The 11,131-nt window shown below is 38.9% G+C and overlaps 1 long non-coding RNA gene across 1 annotated transcript; it reads left to right on the top strand.

The window, feature by feature from the left end:
* Window positions 1–275: 275 nt before the first annotated feature.
* Window positions 276–9,289, top strand: LOC145722578 (uncharacterized). The gene is made up of 2 exons (XR_014146923.1): window positions 276–1,787; window positions 5,157–9,289. It is a non-coding gene; the product is annotated as an uncharacterized LOC145722578 (long non-coding RNA).
* Window positions 9,290–11,131: the final 1,842 nt, after the last annotated feature.

An 11,131-nucleotide genomic window follows, 5' to 3' on the forward strand; every position in this document is an offset into this window, starting at 1 on the left:
TACATATATGAATATAGTATATAATAAAGGATCATTTCAAATTAATGGGAAAGGATCGCAGCAAATAATATTGTTACATTGGCCAGCTAATTAGAATAAAAAGTAAAATTTGATATATAACATACAAGTTATAGCAGAGTAAAATACCTTGATTAAAATGTAAAAATAAAATTATGGTAACACAAGAATGAGGTGATATAATTTATAAAGCTTGAGGTAGATAAAGATAAAGAAGTCTGATCCCATAATCAGAAATGAAAACTATGCAGGGGATTTAGAAAATACTCATAAGCAAAATTTAAAGCATATCTCACAAATGTGTGAGATATATAAAAAAAAATTTTACAACATATATGACTTTAATGAATAGAATAATGACTTAAATGTACAAATAGGCAATTCACTTAGGGAGGACTGCAAATGGTGCAGGAATGTATAAAAAATATTCAATATTTTTGAAGATAAAGAATATACTAGTTAAAACAATGATTAAAAAATTTTCATCCGCTGCAAAGATGAAAAATAGTAATATCCAGTATCATGGGAATGACAAAAGAGGTACTTTTGAATATTCTAGAAATATGCATTGCTGTAGACTTTTGTGGAGAGCTCCTTTGCTAAACATAGGAGTCTGAAAATCCTTTGAACAGCAATTCCATGTATAGAAATTTATCCTTAGTGAAAGTTCTAGATACCTGCACAAAGAAGTATGTACAGTTTTCACTTCGTTGTTTATCATAGTGAAAATAAAAACCCACACAAAAAAATAAAAAAAACCTAATTGTTATTTTCTAGTTGGAAATCACCTGATTGTTCACCAGTAAGGGGTTGGCGAACTTAACTTTTCTCAATCTATATAAAAGGAATACTGCTTTAGTTTCTTAGAGCCGCCATGACAAATTACCACATACTTGATGGCTTCAAATGACAGAAATTTATTCTTGCACACTTCTGGAGGCCACAAGTCTAAAGTCAGAGTTCTGGCAGAGTCCTGCTCCTTCTAAAGGTTCTAGGGGAGAATCTTCCCTTGTCTCTTCAAGCTCTTGGTGGCTCCTGGCATTCCTTGGTTTATGCCAGCATAACTCCAATTTTTGCTTTGTCTTCACACAGCCTCCTTCCCTGTGTCTGTGTGTGTTCTCTCTTTTAAGTATGCCAGTGATTGGATTTAAGGTTAACCTTTAATCCAGAATGATTTCATTTCAAGATCTTTAATTACATCTGCAAAGACCCTATTTCCAAATAAGGTCATATTCTGATGTTCCAGGTAGACATGAATTTTGGAGTGATACTATTCAACCCATGACAAATATTTATATAAAACTACTACTTAAAATGATGAAATGCATAAATACCCTTTTGGTCATATAATGTCTTGTAGGAGCAGACACTGGTTCTCACTGATGGTTCAGGAAAATCCTATTTTAACAAGTCTATGACCATTAAGCTCTTTCTTGCAAATTATCAAAATCGTGTAGTGTTATATGTTGAATTGAGTCCCCAAAAAGATATGTCCTAATTCCTAGTACCTCAGTATGTGACCTTATTTGGAAAAAGAGGCACTACAGATAAAATCAGTTAAGATGAGTTCATATTGGGGGTAGGGTAGGCTCTTAATCTAATATGACTGGTATCCTTGTAAGAAAAAGAGACCTGGAAATAGGAGGGAGAACACCATGTGACAACAAGGCAGAGATTAAAGAGTTGTAGCTATAGGCCAAAGAATGCCAAAGACTGCCAATAAACCACAAAGAGACCAGGAAGAAGCAAGGAAGGATTCTCCCCCAAAGGTTTCAGAGGAACATGGCCCTGCCTATACCTTGATTTTGGACTTCCAGCCTCTAGGCCATGAAATAATAAACTGCTGTTTTAAGCATCTAGTCTGTGGTACTTTGTTAACATATGTAGTTTTAAAAAAAATCAAAAACCTCTAAGTTAGGGAACAGGGTATCTGAATTCTGAAAGCATCCAGCATTAACAAGTTTTTTTGAAACCATGATGATTGCTTTTATCAATGTACACTTTTTCCTTGATCCTTGAGGTACTTTTTAGCCCAGAAGTACTGTGGCTTTAAACTGAAGTTTGCTTAAAGCTACAGTAGAATGTCTTGGGATTCCACAACCAAAATAGCAATTTTGGGGAGGACTAAGATTTTCCTAGATTGTGCCTAGTGTCAACTGGAATCTTTCCTGATCTGAAATTTCAGTAACTTGATCAAGAAAACTAAACTTTACACTAAGAGCAATCCATGGCTTGTAGCCAAATAGAATTAGTCTTACTCTGTGCCAAGAAAGGGCTCAATTTTCAGCACAGGTAAGATTTAAAGACCAATCTTTCTCTGTCCCACTGTATCTCTCTCACAATCTCTTCCACCATTTTTTCCCCATTTCATTAAAATTAGTGTTCTTATGTAGTTGTTAATAGATCAACTAGTAGTTTTCTAAAATGTCCAGAAAACCAGGATACAGAAGTTTTGAAATGTAGGGCTTTTCCATGGCTATCTTGGGGAGAAAAAGGAAATCAGGCAGAACAATAGGTAGAGATACTGACCTAAAATGAAATAAAAATAGCAGGGATTTCTAGTTCAAGCAACGTAGTAGACTAAGGCATCAACCATTTTCTTCCTCTATTATAGATGCTTTATGAAAAAAATGTACCACAAAAGAAGTTAAAATATGACTAAGCTGGAAGGAGGGAAGGAAGGAGGGAAAGGAGGGAAGGAGGGATCGATCTATAAGCGGGAACTAGACAGGGTGTTCAAAGCCAGTAAGCACTGTGTGGTGCTTCAGCAGCCTGGGTGATGGCATACCTGAAAATGGACTGTGGAGGTTAAGTATATGGAGAAAAGAAGCATGGACATGACTAAAGACTTGAGCTCAGAGACTGGAAAACAGACTTCACCCCCAATCCTAGTTTATAATCTGACTCCTCCAAGTGGCTCCTATCCATGAAAGGGACTAGAAGAAAGGCAATTCACAGAAAATGAAGTCACGTGGCCAAGAGATATAAGAAAAACAATAAAAATCCTTAGTCTCTGTATCAGTGTAGGAAATGCAAATGGAAATAATGAATTACTATATCATTCTCATTGGATTGGAAAAAAAGTTGGATGTCTAAATACCATCTATCACTTTGGATGTGGGGAAATGGGGGCTCTTGCACCCTCCAGCAGGCATTTAAATTGATGCAGTCACTTTGGATTGCTGCTCTGTAGTGACCAGTGCAGTTGAAGATGAACATGCCCTGTGACACAGCAACTGCACTTCTAGATCAATACTTGAAATGTACTCTCGCTCAGGTGCACAAGAAGATAGGTAAGAGGATATTCCTTGGGACACTGCTTGTAGCGGGCAGAATGGAAAACCTCTAAATCTCTAACAATAAAGGAAGAGATACATAAGTTGTAATATGTTCATTTAAGTGTACTAACTAGTGCTTAAGTGAATGAATGTATACATGTATGAACATGAATGAATCTGGAAAAAAGCAAGTTGTTGAAAAATATGGTCAGTATCATCCCATTTATGTAAGTTTTAAAAATCCAGAGAATATTATATTGGTGGTGGGATTCAACATCTGTGATAAAATATAAAAATCTGAATTGAAAGCTCTGTACACCCTTCAGGATATTATAGTATGATAAGTCGGGAAGTAGAATAGCAATAGAGTGGGGTGGTGGGTTATGTTCTATGGTTATGTTTGCTTAGTTATATTTGCAACATTTTATTTATTTTTTAAAAGAAGGAGGATCAAAAATATGTATGCTAAAATAAAGGTAAAGGTATTTTTTAAGATTGGATGATGGGTATGTTGGTTCTTATTCAACATTTACTATGTTTTTCTGAATGCTTGAAATATATATGTAAGCTTTACATAAATACAGTGTTTTCTGCCATTTTCAGCCTATCGATAACCAATGTTGTGGCTGGACTAGCTCTCGGGGTTCTTATGATTGCAAGATGCCCTCAGGAATAATAATAATAACCATCAGGAAACTTTGGGAAAAAGAAGGTTTATTACCTACAAGTCATGGAAATTACTTGGCCAAACAGAGAGGTTGAAGGGGAGAGGAATGTGAACCTGGGGTTCCACTTTTTTTCGGGTGGAGATTAGGGGTCTGGGGTTTCGCAGTGTCACTTTTTTTTTTTAAGTAGGCTCCATGCCCGACAGGGAGATCCCCAAGATCAAGAGTCACATGCTCTACCAACTGAGCCAAACAGGTGCCCCAGGCTCACTCATTATTGGCAAATTTAAAACATAAGAGCAGGAATTTAAAGTGGGAAGAGAAAAAAACAAATGGCCAAATGGTCAGTTAAGGAAATCAAAAAAGATCTCTAAAACAAAGGAGCCTCAGGTGCGGGGAGACAGCCTGGCTCTCTACCTAGTTGTGTGCTGGACAAGGTGTTTATTAGAGATAGCTGTCTTTGAAGTGGATGCGCAGGCAGTCAAAGCGTAAGTAAGGCACTCATAGTACAGAAAAGAAAAAAACAATTAGCGCTTACACTACGTTTATACAAATATAACTAAATAAATAACATGTTGTGTATAGCAAAAGCTGTGTGTGTGTGTGCGTGTGTGTGTGTGTGTGTGAGAGAGAGAGAGAGAGAGAGAGAGAAACAGGCAAACAGGCAAACACAGGCAGGACAAACTTCTGGGTAGCATAAACATGGAGTGATCCTAAGAATAAGAAGTTGGCCTAAATGTACAAACTTATTTGAGAATCCACATTCCCACATGATGATCTAGTACACTTTTCTGGTTTTAAAGTAATAAGAAGCCAGAGAGGTTAAGGGATTTGCCCAAGGTTACATATATGTTTGATATGGTATTAATACTAGGGTGCTCAGAGTAAATCTCAGATGATACCATTTACTTCCATATAGGAATTTTCCAGTTAGTATCAAGCTTGAGGCTCAAGTGATAATTAGCCTTTGGTAATTTTCACAATGTAAAATCAATCAGTTACTGACCTATTCTGTTTTTCAAGCCAGCATAGAGTCGTACCTGTGAGCCATGTTACATCAAAAGGTAAGTTGTCTAAGGGTTTGGCTGGTCTGTGTATTAACTACCCAACTTTTTGGATTAAAAGACTGTCTTATAATCTTTCTTTGACAACCTAGATAAATAGACCTGTGACTAGCAAAATGGAATATCTTCAGTGTTGTCAAATACTTTATAGAACCACATAGATTCTGGGCATAAGGGGCTGTATTTTTAGTAAAGGAATTATTTCCTCTGGGAAAAGTACTGAACATGGAAGCATTAAAATAAATGACAAGAGATGGAGGCCGTTTATTGTACCCATCCTTTTTGTCCTGTATTTGTAGTCACAAAGCATTTCCTAGGCATGGAACACAGAGCTGGGTATTAGGAAGTAAATTCTTGATATTCTGATAATCCCACAAATCCGTTATTTGCCATATCTCATTTCTTCGTCAGAAAAGTGGGTTTTAATGCTAAATAATCCAGAGATACAACATGAGAAGTTATTAAGAAGTACTTATTAAACATAGTTATTATAAGTCTTTAGCGTTAATGTTTGTTTGAAAATGGTAAAAGATCTGCAACAGAGGGGCATTGCACATGGAGAAAGTAACAAAACATCTAAATGGGGGCTGGCTTACACATGGAGCAGTACTAGAGCTTACATGATATATTTGGAGGTCACAAGGCCTATGGCAGGAATGGTTTGGGTGTCTGGTTTTCACCTGCTAAAACTCAGCTACTGGGAATGACTTAACACCTAGATGTTGGGATCATCTGGAGCCATCTTCACATACATGCCTGGCAATTAATGCTAGTGGTTGGCAGGGATCTTAGCTGGGGCTGGTTGACCAGAGCACATACACTTGGCCTCTCTGTGTGGCCTGGGCCTCCTCACAGGATGGAGGTTTTAGGGTAGTTGGACTTTTTACATGATGGCTCAGGGCTCCATAAGCAAGTTCCTTAAAAGAACAAGTGGGGGCTGCATGGCCTTTTCTGACTGAGTCTCGGGTCCCACAGCATCATTTCACTGTAATCAATTGGTCAAAGCAGTTCTGAGTCCACCGATGGTCAAGAGAAGGGGGCATTGAAGGCAATTTGGATTCCTGTTTTGAGCCTGACATAGGTTTTGTGAATTAAAGGCCACTGGAAGCAGAAAAAAAGAGCACGAAAGAAAATCGTGATGAGAAACTCTGCCGTCTTTGCTCAAATCAGGCTGCTGTGAAGGTATGGCTGTAATTAAGCTGTAGCTACTGCTGCTTATCCACGGTTGCTTTGGAGGTTTTTCTGAGGTGAGGTTCTCACTCTTGTTTCAGGAAGCCCTTGTTAGTAACGTTACATTTGCAGGGACAATAAGAACCCCTCACATCAGCCACATTAAGTGGTCTCTGTCACCTGCTAGAAGGGAGAAGCCAAAAATGGGAGCTCCCCACCAGCTTACTTGCTGGTCCTCACATCTGCCTACTTATTGTGCATTAGATGACTCAATTACTATTCACGTATCAAGTCTGCTTTTTACTGCGATTTCAAGTACTCTTCTTCCTTACTGTAGGTCTTCTCAATATAATATTGTCTTCCGGGAGTACTACCTGGCTTTATGCCTACCACAGAACCTTGGGGGTACTTGGCTTCAGGATCCCTGCCTGACACAGATCCTATGTCCTCTCAGGTTCATGAAAACAAGGCATTTTTGCGAAGACGCCGACCTACCCTCCTAGTCAAGAATTTTCCCTCTGGGTCTCACAAAGCCTCACAAGTCTTGCCAAGACTCCACAGTGCTTCCAAACATTTTTTATATCACAGAACACAAGTAAATTTATATTTACATAGCACACTGTTGTAAATAGAACAGGGCTATTTTGGTAGCGGCAACTGACTTACAGAGTCCTCCCATCCCAGGCTCCATCTGGCTGTGCAAAAGGATTCCTTTTGTAATCAATATTTCCTGTAATTTTTTAAATTCTTTTTTTTTAAATTTATTTATTTATTTAAGAGAGAGACAATGAGAGAGAGAGAGAGCATGAGAGGGGGGAGGGTCAGAGGGAGAAGCAGACTCCCTGCTGAATAGGGAGCCCGATGCAGGACTCGATCCCGGGACTCCAGGATCATGACCTGAGCTGAAGGCAGTCACTTAACCACTGAGCCACCCAGGCATTCCAATATTTCCTGTACTTATGGCTCATTCTTGACACTCTTAATAGAGGAAATAACTCTGGACTAAGGCTCTGGAGATTGGAATGCCAACCCTATCTTTATGACCACTGGTCATGTGATCTTGGGCAAATCAGTTGTCCCATTATTTAGTGCTTCCTCTGGTCTCACTTCCCTTTCTCCATTTACTCATGTATTCCGCTGCCATTCTCCTCCCTATGAAATAGTTTTTCATATTTTTCATTAATAATACTGACCTTAGTGTCCTTTTTATGTCAACGAAGCAGATCATCTTTAAGAGATGGTCCCTTCTTGCCTACAAGATGTTCTGAGTGAGGATTTACGTGATTTCTATTTTGTCCGTCTTGCAATTTCTACAAGAAAATGCTGTTTGGGAGCCATCATAGAAAGAAACATGTCAGCTATTTAGAACAATTTCATGGGTTGAAATCCAAACCTAAATAAAAAGATTGCAGCTGCTCAACTGGTACCCCAAATCCTACAGTAAATTCACAAACACTTTTACTGCAACAGTGAGGGAAGGAAGCCTGAGAGAAACTTTCCTTTAAGCAAAAATGTGTGACACAAACATGACATGATTCCACTTTGGTTATCTCTCCCTAAGCCCCACAGCTGAATATATACTATTCTTCTGGGTGAACAGAGATGAGAAATCAAAAAACAAAATCTGAAGATGAAATTCTTAGAGTAAAGGAATGAAAAATAAGGTATGAGAAAGAATGATGTGGCGAAGTGTGAAGGTCAGTGCGGGGGTTATGGTGAGTGTAGGGGTCATGATCAGTGGGTGGAATGGTGGCAGAAATCAGAGGAATTCTCTTAATACAGCATTCAAAGCTGAGCAAAAGCTTTCATTTTAGGGAAAAAAAAAAGTGAAAAAAACTTCCCTGACCAAAGATACTCAGTGTGATTTGCTGATTCATAGAAGAAAAGACTTTCTCCCAGTTTTAGAAAAGGATGTCACAGAAAGAAACCAGGACACAGATGAAGGCAGAACATGGGTTTTGACGGTGTGTCTTGGCTGACAGCAGTGTCTCTCTGCAGGGCCTTTTGTGGTCTACTCTTGAAGGATTGCCACACACTGGGTCTCCACTCAGGAGCTATGTCCCTGGAGGCGACAGCACTGGGTAAAGAGCCAGTTGCTGGCTGCTGTGGTTGGAAGAGTGAGGAAGACACAGAAAGAAGAAAAAGCCTGATGACACTGTACTGGGAAAAGGAACAAGACAGGCCCTAAGGATCAGAGGTACAAAGCCCCAGGACTAAAGAATCCATTGGTTACCTTCACTGTAACTGAGACTTCCATTGTTGATCTTGTCAATGTAGAAGGAAGTATGGACACGACGAGATGATTCATGATCATCATTCATGCGTTTGCTTATTTATCGCATAGACACTTATAGCATATTACTGGTGGGAAATACTGAGCTGATCATGGAAGATCCCGAGATAACAAGATGGACTGCATTTTCAAGGAGTTCTCAGACCAGAGTGAAAAGGAAAGACTGTATTTCTAGCTATGGGTCATGTACCACAAATAATAAAGATTCGTCTCATCATTTCAGGCTCAGCCTTTTTCCCAGAATGATCTAGTGCTTTGTGTCCAAAAACCTTTTCCAAGTTTTAACAACAGTGGAAGAGGAGTGGATGTAACGGTGTGTTAGTGGGTGTGGTAGGCTGAAAAAGAGCCCACCAAAGAGACCCACATCCCCTGGAACCTGCGAATGTTACATTATTTGTAAAAAAGAGCCTTTGCTGACACCTTGATTTGGGACTTTCCGCCTCCCACACAGTCAGAATAAATTTCCATGTTGTAAGCCACAAAGTTTGTGGTAACTTGTTACAGGAGCCACACAAAATTAATATAGTGGGGAATAACCTGTAAAGATGTGAATATAGTCTTGTTGCTCTTAATTTTTTGATGACTACCATATTCTCAGTTATGTTTGGACATGTCTATTTATACTGTATCAATCCCTAAACAATTGTTCTTTTCCTCTCCTCTCTTTTCCTCCCTTCTACACCCCTTCATTTTTCTCCCCCGATCTTATTACACACATTGCCCCCCTTCTCATTGACCACACGTCACGTGTATCAGCATGCATAAATAAAAATGAAACAGTATTGGTGCAGTGAAACAAAAGGCCTTGGTGATTCATCTAAACCAAGACAAGTATTTATTTATATTATAATGAGCTTCAAAGTCCTGCTTTGAAGCATAGGTTCATTCAAGTACTCGGGGTTGGGAACAAAGTGTTGAAAACTATAGCAAAATGGTGACTTGATTTTATTTACAACATCTTTGCCATTTCTTCCACTTTTGAATTTTGGCATTTGTCAGAATTGGAGGCAAATCCTAACAAGTAACAAAGAGTGATATGTGATGCAAATAAAGGAAGGCTGATGTGTTAGCGGCAGCCCTTACATGGGAGGGTTGTTTGGACAACGGCCAGATGTAACAATTCTGTTGATATCACTGGCCAGTCTCTTCAAATTCAATTATGTTCCTAAAAAGACACAATTTAAATTATTATCCATGAACCCAAAGGTAAAAATTGTATTATCTGTTGATTGTTGGAGCAATAGCATTGGATGGAGTTGGTTGCATAATCACTAAGCATTTCCAGAAAAGTTCAGCAGCAATTGTATGCAGATTATTGGAACAGATGTTGGCTTCTGCATTACAAGTTAATTATGCCAACGGTTGGAATCTCTTAAGATTCTTCATGGTCACTCAAATCGTCCTTTGTCAACCAAGTTGCTTAGTGCCAGAAATAATGCTAGTGACCAGTCTGATTTTGGCAGGCTATAAGCTGAGTGGTTAATCAAGGGTAGCATACTCACTTAGCCTCAAGGAAAAGGGAAGAAGTAAAATATCTTACTCTCTGGTCCCTGGGCCAACCAAAATAGAGCAAGGATTCGGGTTCTGAAAAGAGCATTCCATCATTGTCATTGTGGCTTTGGAGTGAATGCTGCAGTGAGGATTTTGGAGTTATCCAGCACCAGGGAAATGTGGGATGCAACTGAAATCACTGGAGTCAAATAATATGAGAAAAGATACTGGTTCCCTTCATGTCACGTGAATCACTGATGAACCTCTCCACAAGGTATCTTGCCATTCCTTGTCTGAGAGTTTTGCACACTCTTACTTGTGGTTTCTCCACATAAAGCCCACATCTTTTAAAATAGTCCATTGATTAAATTATCCTAAATTGCCCAATTCAAAATCTGTTTCCTCCTAGACCCTGATCAGTTCATGCTGAGAATGTTCACCAGACAACATGGCCTTCTTGTTATTTTGTTCACATTTATGTGAGGCTTTTCCTTGGCATGAAGTTCATATTTAAATTCCAGGACGTATTGCCCTAAGACATAAAAACTCTCCTACGTTATCACCATGCAACCTTTCAAATTAGCAAATCAATAGTAAGGTGACCCTACCATACAATCCATAAATCCCATTCAAATTTTACCAAACATCATATCAACATCCTTTTCCTTCCTGGGTCAGGATCCAGTTCAGAAACACACATTGCATTTAGTTGCTAGGTGTCCTCAGTTTCCTGCAGTTGGAAATAGTTCCTCACTTCTCCTGTCTCCCCTTCCCTTGACAGTCTTAAAGAGTCCAGGCCATTCATTATGTAGGATGGCTCTTAACCTGAGTCTGACTGATGTTTTCTCGAGATCAGACTCTGAATCCAAGAATGTATTCCTGCATTCTTGGCAAGAATATTAAACAACAACAACAACAAGGGAAAACAAATGTTCTCATTCTCCATGTACCACATCAGGATGCCCACAATTTCAGCTAATTTCCACCACTGGTTACCTGGTCAATTTGGTGTTTGCCAAATTTCATCAATGTGAAGTCATCATTTTCCCTCTGAATTTGATTTGTATTTTGTGTCAAGTTATTCTGACACTACCCCAACATGCTGTCTTCATCAAATCTCATCAGTTTTAGGATTTATTGATAGTTTCCATC

The sequence above is a fragment of the Leptonychotes weddellii genome, chromosome 7, assembly GCF_054177405.1.
Source record: "Leptonychotes weddellii isolate Sample4059 chromosome 7, ASM5417740v2, whole genome shotgun sequence".
Classification (NCBI taxonomy): Eukaryota; Metazoa; Chordata; class Mammalia; order Carnivora; family Phocidae; genus Leptonychotes; species Leptonychotes weddellii.